The sequence below is a fragment of the Hyaena hyaena genome, unplaced genomic scaffold (genome assembly GCF_003009895.1).
Source record: "Hyaena hyaena isolate Hyena2069 unplaced genomic scaffold, ASM300989v1 scaffold_7, whole genome shotgun sequence".
NCBI lineage: Eukaryota > Metazoa > Chordata > Mammalia > Carnivora > Hyaenidae > Hyaena > Hyaena hyaena.
Genome location: NW_024080639.1, coordinates 5,011,593 through 5,033,801, shown reverse-complemented (window position 1 = coordinate 5,033,801; position 22,209 = coordinate 5,011,593). Strand labels below are relative to the sequence as shown.

General features: G+C 39.9%; 1 protein-coding gene and 1 pseudogene across 3 annotated transcripts in view; one reads left to right on the top strand and one right to left on the bottom strand.

Moving 5' to 3' along the window:
• Positions 1-22,209, top strand: part of TENT4B (terminal nucleotidyltransferase 4B) — a 73,177-nt gene that overhangs the window by 8,619 nt on the left and 42,349 nt on the right. The window lies entirely within an intron of this gene.
• Positions 3,558-3,942, bottom strand: LOC120238603 (annotated as a pseudogene).

Here is a 22,209-nt window from a genome sequence, read left to right as displayed (position 1 = left end):
TATATTATGTATTTTTTTTTTTAATTTATTTCTAGGAGAGAGAGAGAGACAGTGTGAGCAGGGGAGGGTCAGAGAGAGAGGGAGACACAGACTCTGAAACGGCTCCAGGCTCTGAGCTGGCAGTCAGCACGGAGCCCGACGCGGGGCTCGAACCCGTGAACCGCGAGATCATGACCTAAGCGATAGTCGGACGCTTAACCGACTAAGCCACCCAGGCGCCCCTGTATATTATGTATTTTTAAAATATTTAGAGTATGTATACATATATTTCCTTTTTTCTTTTTATTAATATGGGTTTCTATTGTGAGTATACTTAAAAATTTTTTTCAGTGCAAAGAATTAAAAAAAATTGTTTTAAATAACAAAAATTTATTCTCTCACAATCTGGAGGCTAGAAATTAGAACTGGTTTTACCCTAAGATTGTTTGTTTTCTTCTTTGGAAAAAGGGCATTAGAATATTGTGGGCATACTTTTTTTGACTGAAAAAAAATTATTAATAGGACAAACATCTTTCACATAAAATTTATTTCTAAGGCATTTTTAATACCTCATTACTTTTAGTAGGACTCTGTGTACCTGCTGTGTGTGGGCATGGTATTCCATTGATTTAACACACCTTAGTTTATTTCACTGATCCCCAGTCGGACATTTACTTTGTTTGCAATTTTTTGTCTTTTATAAAAATCACGTTAAAATTTTTCTTTTAATGTTTTATTCATTTTAATGTTTTCTGTTTATTTTTGAGAGACAGATTGAGTGGGAAAGGGGCAGATAGAGCGAGGGAGACACAGAATCCAAAACAGTCTCCAGGCTCTGAGCTGTCAGCCCAGAGCCCCACACGGGCCGAACTCACAAGCCATGAGATCATGACCTGAGCTGAAGCTGGACGCTCAACTGACTGAGCCACCCAGGTGCCCCTAAAAGTCATGTTTTTAGATGAGCTTTTGCTCCAGACAGGATTATTTTTTTTATTTTCTACTATTTTAACTGAGATGTAACTTACATGCCATCAGATTCACCCTATTAAAGTGTACAGTTCGGGGGTTTTTAGAATAACACAGGTTAGTGTAACTGTCACCATTACCTAATTCCAGAACATTTTCATTACCCCAGGAAGACACTCCATACCTATTATCAGTCTCCACTCTACCCTTCATCCTCAGCCCCTGACAAACTCCTACAGACCTTCTTTCACTATGGATTTATTATTCTGAACATTTCATAAGAAAGGAATCATACTGGTTTGCCTTGATGGCTCAGTCAGTTAAGTGTCTGACTCTTGATCTTGGCTCAGGTCATGAGCCAAGCTTGATTGAGCCCCGTGTCGGGGTTGGGCCCATGTCGAGCCTGCTTGGGTTCTCTCTACCTCTCGCTCTGCCCCTCCCCTGTTCTCTCTCTCAAAATAAATAAACAAACTTTAAAAAGTCCTTAAATAAAAGGAATAGAATCCTATCATCTGTGACTTTTTGTGTCTAGCTGCTTTTACTTCGTGTAATGTTCTCATAGTTCCATCATGTTGTGTGTAGCATGTGTCAGTATTTCATTTCCTTTTTGTGGCTGAATAATCCATTTTATAATCTACCACATTTTGTGTATCCATGTATCATGTGAGGGGTAATGGGATTGTTTCCACTTTTTGGCTATTACAAATAGTGCTACTATGGACATTTATGTACAAGTTTGCATGTGGACATATGTTTCTATTTCTCCGGTAAATACCTAGCAGTGGAATTGCTGGATCATATAAAACAGCCGTTAACAGTTTTTTGTTCCCACCAGCAATGTAAGAAGTTTCCAGTTTCTCCAGTTTCTCCATATTTTTGTCAGTTTATTTCATTATCTGTGTTTTTGATTATGGCCATCCTAGTGGGTATTAAGTAGTATCTCAGTGTGGTTTTGATTTGCATTGCCAAAAACTAATGGTGAATGTCTTTTCATGTGCTTTTATAGTTTATTTTTTAATTGGGTTGTCTTTTTGTTGAGTTGTAAGAGTTCGTAATATATTCTAGTTATTAGACCTTTATTAGATAAATGATTTGCAGGTACTTTACCCTTTCTGTGAATTGTCTTTTTACTTTCTTGATAGTGTTCTTTGAAGTGCAGAGGGTTTTTTTTTCTACTTTATGAATTCCAATTTATCTATTATATTATTTTTTCTCTTGCTTGTGCTTTAGGCGTCACACCACTGCCTAATCCAAGATCACGAAAATTAACCCCATGTTTACTAACAGGAGTCTTACAATTTTAGCTCTTACATTTAGGCCTTTTTTTTTTTTTTTTAATTTCATTTATTTTTTTAAGTAATTTCTCTGCCCAGCATGGGGCTCAAAGTCACGACCCTGAGATCAAGATCTCCATGTTCTTAATATTTTATTATTTATTTATTTTTTATTTTTTAGAGAAAGCATTGAGCAGGGGAGAGGGCTGGAGGAAGGGAGAATCTGAAGCAGGCTCCATGCTGAGCCTGATGTGGGTTCTGCCTGATGTGGGTTCTGCCCAGTGTGGGACCCTGGGATCATGACCTGAACTGAAATCAAGAGTGGGACACTTAACTGACTGAGCCACCCAGGCACCCCCAAGAGTTGCGTGTTCTGCCGACCCCCACATTTAGGTCTTAGATCCATTTTGAGTTTATTTTTCATACATGGTATGAGGTAGAGATCCAGCTTCAGTCTTTTGCCTGTGGAGATCCAGTTTTAGTACCATGGGTTAAAGACGATTCTTTCTCTGTGAATTGTCTTGACACGTAATTTTAGACTGGAGGGTGTTTGTATCTTATAAGGCTTTTGCACCCTTTCTTGTGGAAAGATTGGGCCAGTGTACCCTTATATCAGCCGTGTTCAAGAGTCCCAGTATCCCCTAAACCCTCTTAGTGCTAAATATTAAATAATTAAAATCAAAACAAAACAATTTTTGCCAATTTTATGGGGAAAAATAGTATTTTACTGATTTAATTTATACATACCTTCACATTAATTGGCTATGTATTATTTTGTTTGAATTTCTTATTTCCCTTGCCTGGCTTTGTTTCTTTTCTGTTTTTCACTTTTTAAAAAATATATTTATTTATTTTTGGGGAGAGCGCAAGCAGAAGGTTGGGCAGAGAGAGGGATAGAGGATTGGAAGCCGGCTCTGTGCTGACGAGCTGACAGCAGTGAGCCTGGTGTGGGGCTCGAATTCATGAACTGCGAGATCATGACCTGAGCCGAATTGGAAAGCTCAACCAACTGAGCCACCGACGTGCCTCTCTTTAAAAACATTTTTATGTTTGTTTATTTTTGAGAGAGAGGAGAGACAGAGTGTGAGTGGGGGAGGGGCAGAGAGAAAAGGAGACAGAGGATCTGAAGTGGGCTCTGTGCTGACAGTAGAGAGCCCCACGTGAGGCTGGAACTCATGAACTGTGGGATCAAGACCTGAGTTGAAGTCGGGCATTTAATTGACTGAGCCACCCAGGCGCCTTTCCTTTGCTTTGCCTAGCTTGCTTCCTTCCTTCCTTTTTTCCTTCCTTCCTTCCTTCTCCATTGAGGCACTTAATTTGTGCGTATGTATTACATCCCTAGAAAAAAAATCCCAGGATTTTCTCTCCTTTGTGTTTTCATCCTGCTTCTTCATAGTCCATGATGCCAACTAAGGTAGTCAGTGCAGTAGAACCAAACAGGTGGGACAGGAGCGAATCATTCTGCAGTTTTTCTAGATCTTTGAGCTGTACGTCAAATCTGTGGCAGATCACTCCACATTGTTTAACCTGCCTGTGAGGTTCACAACAGTTTTCCCAGTTCTGTGATCATCAGTGATTTCAAATTCTCCAGTGTTACCATGCTTCATCATCACAGTTAGAAACTGGGAGATAACTTTGGAGCATGGCCTACCCGGCGTTTGCCTCTCCTTTTAGCATTGTTCATGCTCTTGAGAGCACTGTCTGCGACATTCCTGCACACCATTATGGCGTCACGGAAAGATGGCAGAAAGAGCATTGCCTAGCTTTCTTTTATGTCTGTCTTACTAATTTGTAAGAGTTCTTGGTCTGTCCTATTGTAAATATTTATAATTTTTAAATATAGCTTTATGATTTTTAAATGGTTTCTTTAGGGCATGATTTATCATAAAAGTCACCCATTAAAATTTTTTTTATTATTTATTAATTTTGAGAGAGAGAGAGACATAGACAGAGCTTGAGTGGGGGAGGTACAGAGAGAGAGGGAGTCACAGAATCCAAAGCGGGCTCCAGGCTCTGAGCTGTCAGCACAGAGCCCAGTGCAGGGCATGAACTCACAGACTGTGAGATCATGACCTGAGCCGAAGTTGGATGCTCAGTCTACCGAGCCACCCAGGTGCCCCAAAAGTCACCCATTTTAATTCTACAGTTTGGGGACTTTGGGCAAGTATATATAGTTGTGTAAGTATAACAGGCAAGATACAGGAACAGATGTAGGACATTTCCATCACTGAAAAAGGACCCCGATGCTTTTACAGCACGTCCCATTACCTCATCTTTTGTCCGAAGCAACCACTTGCTTTTCCTAGGATTTTGTATAAAAGAACAGTTTACACTCTGTAGCCTCTGGTGCCTGAGTTCTTTCTTTTACTACAATGTTTTGGAGATTCATCCATACTCTTGTGCGTAATATTGTTGTTACTTTGTAACGTCGAGTAGTTTTCCATCTTTGGGATCTACCACCGTGGGTCCATTCATTCTTCATGATCTGTAGAATGTGTAAATGTGCCCTCTGCTTCTGGTGTTATATTACTTGTTGGTTTTGCCACTCATCTCTGCACAGGCCAGAACTGATCCACACATTTTTTGGTTGGATAATCAACTGCTGTGTGTGCAAGCTATTGTGCTAGACTTTTTGTGAGAAGTAATGACAGTAAAACATATTCCTTGCCTTCTGGAAAATTGTGGTCTGGTTGGATAGTCAGTGCATGAGATGGAGAGGTTGCTTTTGACTAGTGAAGTAAGGGCAAGCATTGACTGGAGACTTCTGCTTATGTTTTGAAAGATCAGTTAGGTTGTGGAGGGTTGGAAAAGAAAAACTGATTGTATTGGTTTCTTTTTTTTTTTAATTTTTTTTAATGTTTTCTTTATTTCTAGGAGAGAGAGAGAGAGACAGCGTGAGCAGGGGAGGGTCAGAGAGAGAGGGAGTCACAGACTGAAACAGGCTCCAGCCTCTGAGCTGGCAGTCAGCACAGAGCCTGATGCGGGGCTCGAACCCACGAACTGCGAGATCATGACCTAAGCGAAAGTCGGACGCTTAACCGACTAAGCCACCCAGGCGCCCCTAATTGTATTGGTTTCAGATCGTGAGCTCTAAAAGGACAAGTTGGCTGTATAGTATTTAGCATAGTTGAGGTAGTCAACAGGCTCTACTATGACTATTGACCTCAAGGAATTTTGGGATCTGAAAGTATTCCAATTAATTTGGTAAAATCTACTTACCGTGGAAAGTTACAAGCAATATGGAGGTGGAGAGAACAGAATAATGAACCTCCATGTATGCCCCATGCAGCTTTAGCAGTGATTAGCCTGTGGACCCACCTACTTCACCAGCCCACCCTGCATTCATTCGCAGCCCACAGTACTTTGGAGCGAATTCCAAGTGTCACATCATTCTGTATAAATGTTTCTGTATATGTCTCTAGGTAAGGACTTAAAAAGAAACCATAATCATAATACCATGATTACACCTAAGCAAATTAACTAATGTTAATTAGTTAACTAATTCCTTAGTTGCATCAAATATCCAATGTTCGTGTTTCCCCAGTTGTGCCATAATTGTTTTTTTGCTGGTTAAAAGCAGAATCCACATGTTTTCCATTGCTTTTGGTTGAAATGCCTTCATTTTTTTTTAAGTGTTTGTTTATTGATTTTGAGAGCAAGCGAGCGAGAGAGCATGTGCGAGCCTGGGGACAAACAGACAGAGACTTCCAAGCAGGCTCCATGCTGTCAACATAGAGCCCGACACAGGGCCCGATCCCACAAACTGTGAGATCATGACCTGAGTGGAAATCAAGGGTTCAATGCTCAACCCACTGACCCACCAAGGTGCCCTGGTTGAAATGCCTTTTGAACTACATTGTTCTCTGCCATCTGTTTTCCCTCATTAATTGATTTGTTGGAGATGTTGAGTTGTTTTTCCTGTAGACTTTTCTGCTGAGTTTTGCTGATTGCATTCCTATGGTGTCGATTTAATATGTTCCTTTGTCTTCCTGTATTTTCTATAAATTTGTCATTAGATCTAGAGGCATATTTATGGGTTTTTTTTTTTTGCAAGTATACTTCATAGATGATGACCTGTACTTTTCCCAGAAGATACATAATGTCTGAGTGTCTCTCCTTTTGTGGTATTAGTAGCCATTAATGATCATTGCTTATATGTACCAATTCATTGTTAGGGTTGTAAAGCTGTGATAGTTTTATTTTCTTGAACCTTTATCAGTTCTCAGCTGGAATACTCCCAAAAGGGAGAAACTTTTCCTCCTCAGCTATTTGGTTATTCATCGTGAGGGTACAGTTCTTATAGGGGACACAGGATAGGAGTGAGAAGAGGGGATCTAACTTCTAACTGGTTCTGTTAATGAGCAGAGAGAAGCATGTGGGCTGCTTGCAAAAAGCTGAAATGGCTTTGGGCTGACTAGTGCGGGGTGTGTGGGAAAAGCTCTGATTCTCCCGGGAGTGAGCTGCGCCGGGCCATCAGTTGGTGGCTGGGACTGGCCAGGGAGCCCTTTACCCGCAGCCGTACCTGACCTTTGCTTTCAGCTTGTGTTAGCTGAAGAAAGCCGCGATGGGTCTAGTGGCCTATCAGCTTCTGCTTAAGAGACAGAGTTCTCACAGCCCGAACACCAGCAACCAGGAGTAACACATTTATTTGTCCTTGAAAATTAAACTTGGATTATGTTTCTTCCTCTTGTGTTAGTATGCTTCAACCTTCATGTGAATCATTCCTCCCCTCCGGCTAATGTAACCCATACAGCATTATAGGAAGGATTCCTCCCCTCCCCCCCAATCAAATATTTATTTTAAAAGCCACTATTTATGTAATAAAAACCACAGAGCAAGCCTGGCGGCAGCTGTGTAAAAAAAAAAAACTACATTGACAATAAACTATTTGTAAAAAAAAGAAAAAAACTACATGGCCTCTGTAAAAGAAGGCTCCCCGATGATGACCAGAACCCAGTCCCCAGGTCACAGTGTGGCTTCAGCTTCCTTAGGAGTTTGTGGTAGTCCCTTGGGGGGAAGTCTTACGGAAAGTCATCTCTGAGGCCTGGGCAACACAGAGGTAGTCAAGAACTTTTCTATCCTGAAGTAGCTGTTCCTCTCTTTTTTCCTCCAGCACAAGGCGTGTGTGTGTGTGTGTCTGTGTGTGTGTGTGTGTATTAGAATTTGTTTTTGAGCCTTTTTTGAAATGTTTATTTGTTTTTGAGAGAGAGCATGTGTGCACACCTGAGTAGGATGGGCAGAGAGAGGGAGACAGAGGGTCCTAAGCAGGCTCTGCGCTGTCAGTGCAGAACCCAGCCCAGGGCTTGAACCCATGAACCGCAAGATCATGACGTGAGCCAAAGTCGGACACTTAACCAGCTGAGCCACGCAGGTGCCCCTGAGCATGTTTATATTTACAGAACAGTTGAGCAGAAAGTCCAGAATCCTCATACTCCCTCACCTCCCTACTCCATCCCATTTCTACTATAATTACTATCTCGTTTGTTACGGTTGATGAGCCATATATCGATGCATTACAGTTGAAGTCCATGGTTTCATGTGACAATTCAGTCTGTGTTGTGTACGTCTTGGAGGCTTTGGCAAATGTATAATGACATGTATTCATCGTTACAGCATCGTACAGGGTGGTTTTACGGTCTTAAAATTCTTCTGTGCTTCACCTGTTCATTCTTCCCTCTCCCTGGGCCCCTGGCAGTCACTGATCTTTTTACTGTCTTCACAGTTTTACATTTTCTAGAATGTCATGTCGTTGGAATCATGCGGTACGTGTCTACATTCGCTTATATGAAATTAGGCTTCCTCCATATCTTTTCCCTGGCTTGGTAGCTCTTTGTTTACCTTTACTTTTATTTATTTTTTTATTGCTGAATAGTACTCCATTGTATGGATGTAATACCATTTATGTAACTAGGCACCTATTGAACGATAGCTTGGTGGTTCCAGGTTTTGGCAATTATGAATAAAACATCTGTATGCAGGTTTTTGTGTGTACATCAGTTTTCAGCTCATTTGGGTAAATGCCGAGGAGGAAGATTGCTGGATCGTATGGTAAGAACATGTTTAGTTTTTTAAGAAACTGCCAAACTGACTGTACTATTTTATGTTCCTACCAGCAATGAGTGAGTTTCTGCCATCCCACATGTTTGCTAGCATTTGATGTTGTCAGTGTTCTGGGTTTTGGCCAGTCTGATGCGTGTATAGTGGTATTTCGTTTTAATTTGCAGTTCCCTAATGACGTAGGATGTTGAGTATCTTTTCATATGCTTATTTGCCTCTGTATATTCTTTGGTGAGGTGTTTGCTCAGGTCTTGGTTTTTAAAATTGGGTTATTGTCTTACTGTTGAGTTTTAAGAGTTCTTTGTGTATTTTGGACACCAATCCTCTATCAATATGTATTCTGTAAAAATTTTCTCAGTCTGTGACTTGCTTTTTCATTCTCTTGAGAGTGTCTTTTGTAAAACAAGTTTTTACTTTTAGTGATATCCACCTTGGCAATACTTTCTTTCATGGATTGTGCTTTCAGTATTATGTCTGAAAAGTCATTGCTAAACACAAGGTCACCTAGATTTTCTCTTTATGTTCTAGGAATTTTATAGTTTGGTGTTTTACATTTAGTGTGATCCATTTTGAGTTCGTTTTCATGAAAGGTGGAGTATCTGTGTCTAGACTCATTTTTTTGCATGTGAATGTCCAGTTCTTTTGTCATCATGGTAAAAAGACCATCTTTTCTCCCTTTTATTGCCTTTGCTCCTTTGTCAAAGATCAGTAGACTATATTTTGTGTAGGTCTCATTTTGGACTCTCTATTCTTTTTTTTTTTTTTTTAAGTTTACTTATTTATTTTGAAAGAGAGGAACCACAAGCAAGGGAGGAACAGAGAGAAGGGGAGAGAGAGTTCCAAGCAGTCTTACTGTCAGTGCAGAGCCCAATACGAGGCTTGAACTCACAAACTATGAGATATGACCTGAGCTGAAATCAGGAATCAGACACTCAGTTGACTGAGCCACACCCCTGGGCTCTCTATTCTGTTATAAACTATTTGTCTATTCTTTGGCCAGTACCACACTGTCTTGATTACTTTGTTTTGTTGTGTTTTTGTTTGATTAGTTTTATAGTAAGTCTTGGAAGTCAGGTAGTGACAGTCCTCCAGCTTTGTTCTTCCAGGTTGTATTAGTTATTCTGGATCTTTTACCTTCCCATATAAATTTTAGAATCAGTTTATTGATAATACACAAAATAGTCTTGCTGGAATTTTGATTGGGATTTCATTGCGTCTGTAGATACAGTTGGGAAGAAATGACAGTGACATCTTGATTCCTATCCATGTACCTGGAATTGTTTTCCATTTCTTTAGACCTTCTTTGATTTCTTTCATTAGAGTTTTGTGGTTTCCTTCATAGAGATCTTACACAAATGTTGTTAGATTTATACCTAAGTATGTCTGCTTTTTTGGGGATGCTGATGTAAATGGTATTGCATTTTAAATTTCAAGTTCCAGTTGTTTATTGTTGGTATATAACAAAAAGCAATTGAATTTTGTTTATTAACCTTGTATCATGAAACCTTAATGGTTCATTAATTCCAGGGATTTTTTTTTTATTGTTTCTTTGGGTTTTCTACATAGATCATCGTGTCATCAGCAAACAAAGGCAGTTTTATTTTTTCCTTCCCAGTCTGTACACTTCTCCTTGTATTATTGCATCCGCTAAGACTTCCAATATGATGTTGAATAAAAGTGGTGAGAATGAGGGGCGTCTAGGTGGCTCAGTCACTTAAGCATCTGACTTTGGCTCAAGTCATGAACTCATGAGTTCAAGCCCCACATCGGGCCCTGTGCTGACAGCTCAGAGCCTGGAGCCTGCTTTGGATTCTGTGTCTCCTCCTCTCTGTTCCTCACCTGCTTGCTCTCTCTCTCCCTCTCTCAAAAATTAAGATTTAAAAATTTTTTTTAAAAAGTGGTAAGAGTGGACATCTTTCCTTGTTTCTGATCTTAGCAGGAAGGCATCTAATTTCTCATCATTTAGTATGATGTCAGCTGTATGATTTTTGTGTATGTTCTTTATCAAGTTGAGAAACTTTCCCTTTGTTTTCAGTTTGTTGAGAATTTCAACTTGGTGTTGGATTTTTTCAAATGCTTTTTCTGTGTCTATTGATAGGATCATAGGATTTTTTTTTCATTAATCTATTGATGTATAATGGATTGCATATATTTATTTTTGAATCTTGAACCAGACTTGCATACCTGAAATAAATCCTGTTTGGTCATGGTGGATAAATTTTTTTGTACAGGATTTTTACATCTGTGTTAATGAGAGCTATTGGTCTGTAGTTCTTTTCTAATGTGTTTGTCTGGCTTGGGGATTAGGGTAATGCTTGCCTCATAGAATGAGTTAGACAGTATTTTCTCCCCTATTTTCTGGAAGAGATTGTAGAGGATTGAGATAATTTCTTCCTTTAAGCTTTGGAAGAGTTCACCAGTGAACACATCTGTTTCTAGTTTTAAAAGGTTATTAGTTATTGATTCAGTTTCCTTAGTAGATATAGGCCTATTCAGATTGTTCTTTTCACCTTGTGTAAATTCTGATAGATTGTTTCTTTCAAGGAACTAGTCTGTTTCATCTAGATTATCTAATTTGTGGGCACAGAGTTGTTCATAATAATCCTTTATTATTCTCTTAGTGTCCCTAGGCTTAGTAGTAATGGCCATTCTTTCATTTCTGATAATAGTAATTTGTGTCTTCTTTTTTCTCTCCTCAATTAATCTGGCTAGAGATTTATCAGTTTTATTGGTCTTTTCAAAGAATCACCTTTGGTTTCATTGATTTTTCTCTATTGATCTTATTTTTATTGATTTCCGCTCCAACTTTATTTTCTTGCTCTTACTTTGAATTTAATATGCACATTTTTTCTAGTTCCGTAAGGTAGAAACTTAGATTCTTAGATTTTTAGATCTGTCGTCTTTTCTAATAATTGCATTCAGTGCTATACATTATTTTTTCTAAGTGCTGCTTTCTCTGCATTCCACAGTTTTTGCAAAGTCATGTTTTCATTTGGTTAGAGACCACTCGAGATTTCTTCGTTGACCTATGTTTTATTTAATCCCCAAGTATCATGTGTTTAATCTCCAAATATTGTATTTTGGTATTTTTCAGTTTTTTGTTACCGATTTCTAGTGTAATTCAAGAGTGTACTTGGTATGATTTCTGTTATTTTAAATATGTTAAGGTCTGTTTTGTGTTCCAGAGTGTGGTCTGTTCGCTTGCTTGCTTATTTATTTATTTGTAAGAAATGCTGGTGATGTAGGGTTCACTCATCTTTATCGTATGTGACTTCATTCAAAATGACATATGGTTAGAAAAATCAGAACAAATCAACTCAAGTGTTTGTTGATGGACGAATGGAGAAACAAAGTGTGGTATATACATACAGTGGAATATTACTGAGCCTTCAAAAGGAAGGGGATTCTGATATGTGCTACAATATGCATGAACCTTGATATGCCAAATGAACAAAACCCAGTCCCAAAGGACAGGTATTGAATGATTCAGTTTTTGTGAGGCACCTAGAGAGTAGTCATTCAGAGAGAGCAGATAGTTGACTTATGGTTGCCAGCGGCTGCGGGGAGAAGAGAAAGGGAATTTTAGTGTTAATGGGTACAGACTTCCACTTGGGGAAGATTACAGAGTTCTAGAATAAACTTCCAGTTGTGCAGTCTGGAAATCTGTATAGCATAGTGCCTATAACGTAAAATACTGTGCTGTGTACCTAAAACTGGCTAAGAGGGTAGATCTTACATTAAGTATTCTTACCACACATTTAAAAAAGATAAATAGAAAATAAGCAAAGAGGGGGAGGATGCAATTTGAGAAGATGGTGGATATGTTTCTGGCTTGATTATGGTGACAGTTTCACAAGTATGTACTTCTCCCCAGACTCATCGAGTTGTGTATATTAAATATGAAATATTTTATGTCAGTTATAATCAATAAAGTGGGTTTTTAAAAAGTTCTATAGGGGTACCTGAGTGTCTTCGTGGGTTAAGTGTCAGACTCTTGATCTCAGCTCAGGTCTTGATCTCAGGGTCGTGAGTAGTTCAAGCCCCACATTGAACTCCACACTGGGTGTGGAACCTATGTAAAAAATTAAAAATAATAAAAACAATAAAAAGTTCAGTGGGTGGATAATAGTGATGGTTACACAGCATTGTGAATGTACTTACTGCCATAGAGCTATACACTGAAAAGTGGTTCAAATGGTAAGTTTTATGTTATGTGTATTTTAATACAATTTTTTAAATGGAAACACTTTTTAAAAATTAGAATGTTAAGGAAGAGGTTAAAGAGTTATCTGAATTTTTTTTAATGCCAAATGTTATTTATTTATCTTGGGGTTTATTTGACTAGTTTAATTATCTTTTTCTTTTTTTTTTAATGTTTATTTTGAGAGAGAGGGAGAGTGTGTGTGTGTATGCAGGAGGGACAGTGAGAGAGAGGGAGAGAGAGAGAGAGTGCTTAGCAGACTCCTTTTTGTCAGTGCACAGCCTAATGCAGGGCTCAAACTCATGAACCGTGAGATCACGACCTGAGCTGAAACCAAGAGTCCGACGCTCACTCAGATGCCCCCCTAATTTTCTTTTATAGTTGATCTGATAATTATAGTTATGTTCAGTTAGGATTTCTTTAAAAAATTTTTTTAATGTTTTATTTATTTCTGAGAGAGAGAGACAGCATGAACAGGAGAGGGTCAGAGAGAGAGGGAGATACAGAATCTGAAACAGGCTCCCGGCTCTGAATTGGCTGTCGGTACAGAGCCCGATGCAGGTCTTGAACCCATGAACCGTGAGATCATGACCTGAACCAAAGTCGGACGCTTAACCGACTGAGCCACCCAGGCGCCCCCAGGATTTCTTATGGTGTGACAAGGAATAGGATTTTTACATAGACAAGCACAGAAATGTCTGTATACTGAATCCGAGTCTATATACTGAATCTGATACTTATAGAAGATATTCATGCATTTATTTAAGGGCTTCTCTGCTTGTGGACTTGACTGATTTGTAGCCACTGGGATTTGAGATCAAAGGATCTTCAGAGGTCCTTTATTTCAGTCCTTTTTAAAATATTGATCAGCTGAACCTTAGAGAGGTTAAATGACTTTACCGAGTTTCGCAGCTAATGGAGTGACTTTATCTTCACCCGAAACCAGAGCTTTTTAGTCCTACTTTGTAATGGGTCTCAGCATATTGATAGTCAGGGCCCTATCCATCCCTACTGTGTGATTTCAAATACAACCAGGTGCTGGTGTCTTACCTCTGCCGCCCCCCCCCCCCCCCCCAGCATGCCACTTTTCTACAGCCCGTGCAGATAATGGTGTTCTGCTTAATGAGCTTGAGATCAGTAACTCCTAAACCAGTTACTTCAAAGCAGCGTTCTCAATCTGAGGGGAAAAAAGAAAATTCCCGATGACTGGAACCTGCTCAGAAATTCTGATTTAATAGGTCTGTAGAGGGGAGGAGTGGCTTTGCCATCATACTTTAAAAATAATCATATACAGCACAAGTTGAGAGATGCTGCTTATAAAGGTTCTTTTAAAGCATGGGTTCCTGAACCTGGCCAATTCCCAAATCGCTTAGGGAGCTCAGAACCCTCACAGCCCACTGCTGTTCAAGGCCTCCTGGTCCAGGAGGGCAATGAGGCACTGGAAGTCCACTGAGGCCACACTCAAGGTGGGATACTAATTTTTCTGTGTTGCTTAAAACCAGACCAAGTGAATGAAACAATTTCAGAACTGTTACGTGGGCAGCAGATATCATTTTAATGAAGTGAAGCTTGGCTCAGGCCTTATAACACTGTTATTTCTTAGATTAAAAATAAAAATACTTCTTAAAGAATTTGAGCTGGTGTGTAAAATTTAAAAAAAATTTGATCTTGTACTAAAAGCGCCTTTTTTTCTTTTTTGTGTGTGGAGGAAGATGACTGGGTTTGTTTTTAAGAGAAGAAGATTATATTGTTGGAGGGGTACAGAGGGAAATGTTTGTATATTTAAATTTGAAGACACTGTGCCTTCCATGCTCTTTTTCACTTGGATTCAAGCCGCCTGCGTTCATACGCGTTCATATTTGAATTCCCTGAATGGAACACTAGATAAAGCGCATGCAATTTATGACCCAGAGAAAGTTTTCTTAAATTTTAATTATATAAGTGAGGCATGAACTTATTCTCCTTGTAAAAGCTGAAACATTACAGAAAAGTCAGGAGTCCCATATGACTGCCCTTCTTAGTCCTAGCCTTTTCCTCGGAGATAGTGGTGGTTTCCAGTGTCCTGTGGATCCTTTCAGAACTTTTCCGTATCAGGTAGAGCAAAGGAAATACATACTATTCTATGACATTTGCTTTTTTTCTTGGAAATACTCTCATGTCCGTTTATGTGCAGCTATACAGCTGGACCATAATTCTTTAAGCCATTCTCCCGTTGACGAGCACGGAGGCCGCTCCCGGGGCTGCAGTGAGCGTCCTTGTGCATGGCTCCGTGCGCACATGCGCGGTGGGATTGCTGGGATACGGGCTGTGTGGTTCAGTGCCCATCGTCCTCCCACCGGGCCGTGCTGCCGGAGCTGATTGAATTCACCCAGGAGAATTCGCTGGGTGTCACTGAACTTGCAGGTACTTGAGTGAAGGCACAAAATGGCAGAGCCTATGTCAGCTCTTTGTTTGTAACTGTCATAAACATGAGGAGTATTTTGGGTTTGCCGTGCAGACCCCGAATAACGTCTGCTAATAGCTGTGTACCCAGTGCCAGTGTGCTGGATGCTGACTTGGAAACATTTTGTCAAAAATGCTGAATTAGGGTAGTGATGTGAAGATGATTAACAGATAATGGTAGCCAGAATAATTGTGTCAAAACAGCAAGAAATATCAAGAGAATTTGATGCGTTCTGCATTTTCTCTGGTGCTTGCCTTTTGCAATGGTCTCAGTGTTAGATGTGTATGTGATAAGTTTTCTTGTGTATTTGATCAGTTTGACTATAAAATAATAAGAAACTTGGCCATTTGAAAGAAGCTTTTCATTATGAAGTATCAACTGTTTATTAATCTCTGTAAACTCTTATTTGTGTCATTGTAAAAGATGCATTTTTGAAAATAATTTTCATCAATACAAGTAGTTTTAGTGCTTCCCTCAGTTTACATTTTGCGTGGTCTTTTCCATGTGTTTACATAATCTACAAATGCAGCCTTTCTTGGAGGGGGTTAATATAGTTTCCTGTGCGAATATACAAAGATTTACCTTAGCTCTCTCCTATTGTTGGATTTTCCAAGTCACTTTTGATTTTTCATTGTGAAGAAAGCGCTGGAAGCATACTTACACAAAGTGTTGTTTGCTTTTCAGCTACCTTCTCCATCTGCATTCCTCAAAATAAGATCGCTGGGTTTCTTCTGTGTTGCCAGGAAGATTGTGAGGCTAACAGTGAAGGGGGAGGAACTTCACCACTTTCCGGGGGCTGCCCAGGCTCCTCTCTTCTCCCTCCAAGTAGATTAGCTTTTATCATTTTACTTATTTTGGTCTTGGTGTAGTGGTTGTGAGATTTTTCCCCCCATGGGTCTGTGGTGTTGGTGTTTTGACATGTGTCAGTGTGTTGTTCTGTCATTTTACACTGAAGTTGCATTAGTGTGTTAATGTTTTCATTTTTCTCACGATTATCAACTCTTATCTGATAGTGGGGTGATGGTGGACTTGGCACCATTGACTTAGAAGAGTGGCTTTTTGTCCTTGGCCAGAAGATCAGATGACCGGGAGCAAGGTAAGGTGAGGAAGTCAGCAGTTCCAGAAATGGGTGGTTGTGCTGTCCAGAGGAGAAGAATGCCAAAGAATTTCCTGGGTCTTTGTACCTTTCCATGGAATGAGACAAGGCTCCCTAAGTAATGGGAAATGTAATATGTGCTCACTGGTAAGGAAGTTAATAGTAAAAAGAGGGATGCCTAGGTGGCTCAGTTGGTTAAGTGTCCAACTTTGGCTCAGGTCATGATCTCACGGTTCGTGAGTTTGAGCCCCACGTCGGGCTCTGTGCTGACAGCTCAGCCTGGAGCCTGTTTCAATTCTCTGTCTCCCTCTCTCTGCCCCTCCCCTGCTCCCTCATGTGCTCTCTCTCAAAAATAAATATTAAAAAAAATAAACATAAAAGGAAGTTAATGGTAAGAAGAGGTTTCTGTGGGTGGTTGTGGTGTTTTTACCTTCTGTGGATGCTCGAAGATTGTCCTGTGAAACCAGCGGTGCCCCGGAGGGAGCTGAGATGGGCAGGTACAGATCCGTGGACTCTATGGTGACATGTAAGAAGCTATTGGGACTCAAGTGATAGGTAGTTTTTTACATTAAAAGCTCTGAATAGCCTCAGAGAAGTGGTGACCCTGGAATTTCTAGAAACTTCGGGTTCTAATGTAATGTCTGCAAGTGTTTTCAGTATTTCAAAAAGGGTAACAATTTGCCTGTTCCCTTGGTCCACACGCTAACTAAAATGTCAAGTTGTTTTGATTTATTTTGGTTTGTGTAAGTCATTCATTTCCTGGACGTATACGTCTTTTTATCGACTTACAGGCTCTCCTGTCCCTCTTATGTGCGTACAAATTAAGGCAGAATCTTTTTAGGGCTGTGATGGCAACTTGTCCTGCCCCCCCCTTTGTTTTTAATAACAGTCTTTTTGAGCTAAAAATCACACAATTGTATAGTTCATCTATTGGAGATGTACAGTTCAGATGGCTTTTAGTGTATTCCCAGGGTTGTGCACCCAGAATAAATTTTAGAACGTTTTCATTATCCCCCCAAAAGAAACCTCATATCCATTAGCAGCTGTTCTCTATCTTTCCCCCAAACTCCCGAGCCCCAGGCAGTCAGCAGTCTATTTCCTGTCCCTGTGAATTTGCGTGTTCTGGACATTTCATATAAACGGAATCCTACAATATATGTGGTGTCGCCCTTCTTTCACTTAGCATCATGTTGTCAAGGTTCATCCATGTTGTCGCAGGTGCTGGAGCTTCACCCCTTTGTGTGGCAGAGTGACATTGCATTGTGTGGGTAGACCACATTGTGTTTATCCATTCGTCAGTCCATGGGCACTTGGGTTGTTTCCACTCTTTTGCTATTGTGAATAATGCTGCTGGGAAAGGTTTTTGTGTGGGCTGCATTTTCAGTTCTTGTGGGTAGATACCTAGGAGTTTTCCCCTTTTGATTCTTAGTGTCGTTTTGACCTAGTATGCTTTCACATCTCCCATACTTGCATAGTGTGAAATGGTGTTAGTAGCCAAATAGAAATAGTGTTTCAGCTAAAAAGGAGAAGAAAAGACCTAGTGTATGTGTGTGCGTGGATACGTTGGGTGGGGGCCGACTCTAGTGTTCTTTCCACCCTGATCTTATTTATTATAAGTCTTGTTATAACTGGCGAAAGTTGCAGTTGTTTTTATTGACAGCTTTCAGATACTTGCAGTAAGTCATGATGAAAAAGTCTTTACTGTATTACTAGCCTGATAGGAATTTATCTGTTCTTTGGTAAAGATGACCTCAGTTTTACTGCTGATGGGAACCAGTGTTTCTTTAACTTGCACTTGGGAGGCACACAAGGATTGTAGGAGCAGGTGTGTGCTCAGTGCGGGGTAAGTCTGGCCGGTGAGTGCTGGCGGACAGCTCTGGTTGCAGCATGCTGATGGCATCTTAGATCTGTGGAGAGAGGAGGGAAGTGGAAGGTGCTGTTGATGGTAAGTCGGGGAACACGGCCTGTCAGTGGGCCATCTGCTCAGTCATTGCGTACAGTGGCTCCTTATGTAACTTTTGATTTTTAGTCATTTCATATTTTTGTTACTAACTACTTCAGCGGTGTGGAGAGGATCTAAAGTAACACAATGAGCCCAAGTACTGGATTTAACAAATTTGACTTCTTTTTTCTTTTTACTGCCTCCCTCCTTCTATCCTTCCCTCCTCTTTGAAATTTAAGGAATGCAGCTTTTCAAATACACTTGAACATCCTTTGGTGCACCTTTTCCTCCCTCCTTTCTCAGGGGTAACCACTCTTGCAAGATAGGTAGATATATGTCCTTTTCATCTACGTTTTTATGCTTCTGTGTTTATGTTCGTACCACTATGTATTGATTATGTCAGTATTTTTAAACATTACATAAATAATTCAATTTTTAATTCTGACTGTTGCAGTGTCTTTCAAATTATTATCTTCTTTTTTTTGGTAGAGGGACGTCTGGGTGGCTTAGTCGGTCAAGCATCTGACTCTTGATTTTGGCTCAGTCTGTGATCTCACAGTTCATGAGATCGAGCCCCACATCAGGCTCTGTGCTGGCAGCATGCGGAGCCTGCTTGGGATTCTCTTTCTTTCTCTCCCCCCCCCCCACCCCGACCTTCCCCCTGCTCTCTCTCTCTCTCTCTCAAAATAAATAAACATTTAAAAACACCGAGAAAAAATTTTGGCACGTATCTAGTGTTAAGTTTTTCTTGTGATAAAATATATGTAGCATACAATTTACTTTCTTTTAAAGATTTTTTTTATGGTTTTGTTTTTAAAGTTTGTTTATTTTGAGAGAGAAAGAGAGCATGAACAGGGAAGAGGCAAAGAAGGAGAGAGGGAATCCCACACAAGCCCTGTGATGTCGGTAAAGAGCCCAACGCAGAGTTCAGTCTCATGAACCGTGAGATCATGACCTGAGCCGAGATCAAGAGTAGGACACTTAACTGACCGAGCCACCCAGGTGCCCCTATAGATTTTATTTGTAAGTAATCTCTACATACAATGTGTGGCTTCAACTTGTAATCCGGAGATCCCAAGAGTCACATGCTCTTCTGACTGAGCCAGCCAGGCACCCCTAAAATTTGCCATTTTAAGTATTTTCAAGCATACAGTTCAGTAGCACTAAATATACTGACATTGTTGGACAACCATTGCCATTATCCATTTCCAGAACTTTCTCATCATCCCAGCTGTAAACTCTATACCCAGTAAACAGTTACCCTCCATCCTCCCCTCCCCCCCAGCCCCAGGAAACTGACCCCTATTCTACTTGTTCTATGAATATGCCTATTCTAGGTATCACATATAGGGAGAATCATACAATAGTTGTCCTTTAGTTATCTGGCTTATTATTTCATTTAGTGTAATGTTTTTAAGATTTATCCATGTTGTAGTATGTATCAGAATTTCCTTTTTACAAAAGCTAATACTCTACAGTATGCTTCTACCACATTTCATTTATCCATTTATCTGCTGATGGACATTTGCCTTGTTTCCACCTGTTGGTTATTGTGATTAATGCTTTGAACATTGGTGTATAAGTATCTTGAGTTTTGGCTTTCAGTTGTTTTGGATTTATACCTAGGAGTGGAATTGCTGGATCAGATGATAATTCTATGTTTAACTTTTTGGGGAACTGCCAGACTATTTTCTACCACAGCTAAATCATTTTATATTCCCACCAGCAGTACAGGGAAGTCCTGATTTTTTCCACATCCTCACCAATACTTGTTATTTTCTGTTTCTTTTTTCTTTCTATAATAGCTATCCTCATGGGCTGAAATGGTTTTCATTTGTCTTTCTCGACTAGCTTATGATGTTGAGTATCTTTTCTGCGTGTTGGTCATCTGTATATTTCCTTAGAAGAAAAGCCCGTTCAGATCTTTCCCCAGCACCATTTGTTGAAAAGACTGTCCTTCCCCAGTTGACTGCTCTTGACACTCCTACTTCATGTTATTTTTATTGTAATGTAAGAATACACACAAAGATAAATTTCTTATGCTTAAAAGATTATAAAAACAAGACAGATGAACAAATTAAATATAGGTAAAATGACAAAGCCAATAAAGTTGAAATTAATTTTATGGGACAGGTGATGTACTCAACTTGGTACACTTACTGTGAAGAGAGCTCTATCTGCTGTGGTGTTGGGAAGGCATTGGGAATTTGTGAATGCCTCTGTTACCTGGCCACTGACTCCTCTGTCCTCTCCCCACTTTTCTCTAGTCTGAAAATAATAAAACTATGCACGGGTGCCATTTGACCTTTAGTTGGCATGCATGCGTTACACACTTATCTGTTCTTACTCTGTTCTTGACTGTGAGTACAGACCAAGTAACATCCTATTATTTGGCCTTAGCCAAATGTGTTGTGGTCAACACAACAGCACACGTGGGCCGGGAAATCCCTGGGCAGCTCTCTGTTTCCAGGGAAGCATCTGGATGATCCAGAACAGGCCTATGCTCGTGCTTTTAGAATAATATTTCATTTTAATTCAGTTTAAAAATTCTCACAGAGAATGTATGGACTGGGAGAAGGGTCTGCAGACCCAGGTTGCATAGAATTTCTCAGCGTTTGACAAACATGGTTTTATTTTCTCTGCTGCTTGTGAATTTAATTCCCCCCCCCCCCCAAGTTTAAACAATTAAGGTAGGGATGCTGACATTCAAGTTTGACAGGAGAAGCTTGTTTTGGTTTTTTGTTTTCCTTTTCTTTTTCTGTAGTAAGCATTTAGAGGGCATCTCACTGTGGTCTGCTTTCTGTATTGCCTCTGTCCTAGATGGTGGTAGTGAGGGCCCCTTCCCTTTAGCTGGGCGCCTGCCTCTTTTTCTTAATTGCATTCATTAGCTTTAGTTATTCTTCTTGCAATGTGGGTTTCTCATATTACTTATTTTTAGTGTTTTTATTTTACTGCTTTTTCCCTTGAATATAACCAAAATAAAAGCTTCTGTTCTTAATCTTAGCTCATGGTATATGTGTTTACAAATAATTCTCCTGCCAAGAATCTGTCAAGTTGGCTTTGATTACATTAGTTTTATGTGGTTAACACGACCCTTGAATATCATGTCTTCTGACTGTTAAATTCTCAACTGAGCTGTCCCTGTTTAAAGTGTGAGACTGCCAGTTTGATTTTAAATATTGGAAGTGAGTTGTGGTGAGATAGAGCTGCAGAGAAATAGCTTTCACGTTCCTTTGATTCTAAATGCGTTTGGCATTTGTTTCTACTTGAAGATTAACGTTTACCTAATGCTTTTTTTTTTTTCTTTTCTTTTCTTTTTTTTTCTTTTTTAAGGAAAGACCCTCTCCCTTCTGTGGACAGGTCTGGGGGTGAATGGCTAAGACATGAACTGAGGCCCTGGGCTGCCTCCTGTCAGGAGATCACCTTCATGCTCTCTCTCCAGCGTTCCAGTGTGTAGCGCATTTCTTACTGGCGTGAACTCCTATATATAGCACCTAAAATCAAACTGTTCTCATCTGTGTGTGACATGAAGTAGTGCCCTAATCTAATTCCAGAACGTGATGAAATATTTCTATTAAAAATATAATAGTTTTCTAAATTTGTGTCAAGAAATAACCAGAGAATTATATTTATTAAGAAAATGCCCCCCCCCCCCGGCCTTTTGGCCAGATTAATAGCATTTAATAGCATTTATGTGAACTCACATATTGCTGTGATTGGGAGTAGCCGAGGGCCTACTTCTCAGTGATGTGTCTCTGCTCTTTAGCTATTTGATGTGTAAGTGAGCTGTTGGCTTTTGTTTTTTTGAACAGTGAATTTTTTTTTTAAGATTTTATTTTTAAAATAATCTCTGCACCCAACAGGGGGCTCAAACCCACAACCCTAAGATCAAGAGTCATGTGCTCTACTGACTGAGCCAACCAGGTGACCCCAAACAGTGCAATTTATTTATTTTATTTTTTTAATAGCGATCAGTACGCAAATATTAATTTACCATCATTAACATTTTTAGGAGTATGGTTCAGTGGCACCTAATTCACAGTGTTGTACAATGATCGCCATTGTGTAGTTTCAGAACATTTTATTCCAGACAAAACCCATACTCGTTAAGAAGTCACTTCCCGGGGTGCCTGGATGGCTTAGTCGGTTAAGCGTCCGACTTTCGCTTGGGTCATGATCTCGCGGTTTGTGGGTTCGAGCCCCGCGTCGGGCTCTGTGCTGACTGCCAGCTCAGAGCCTGGAGCCTGTTTC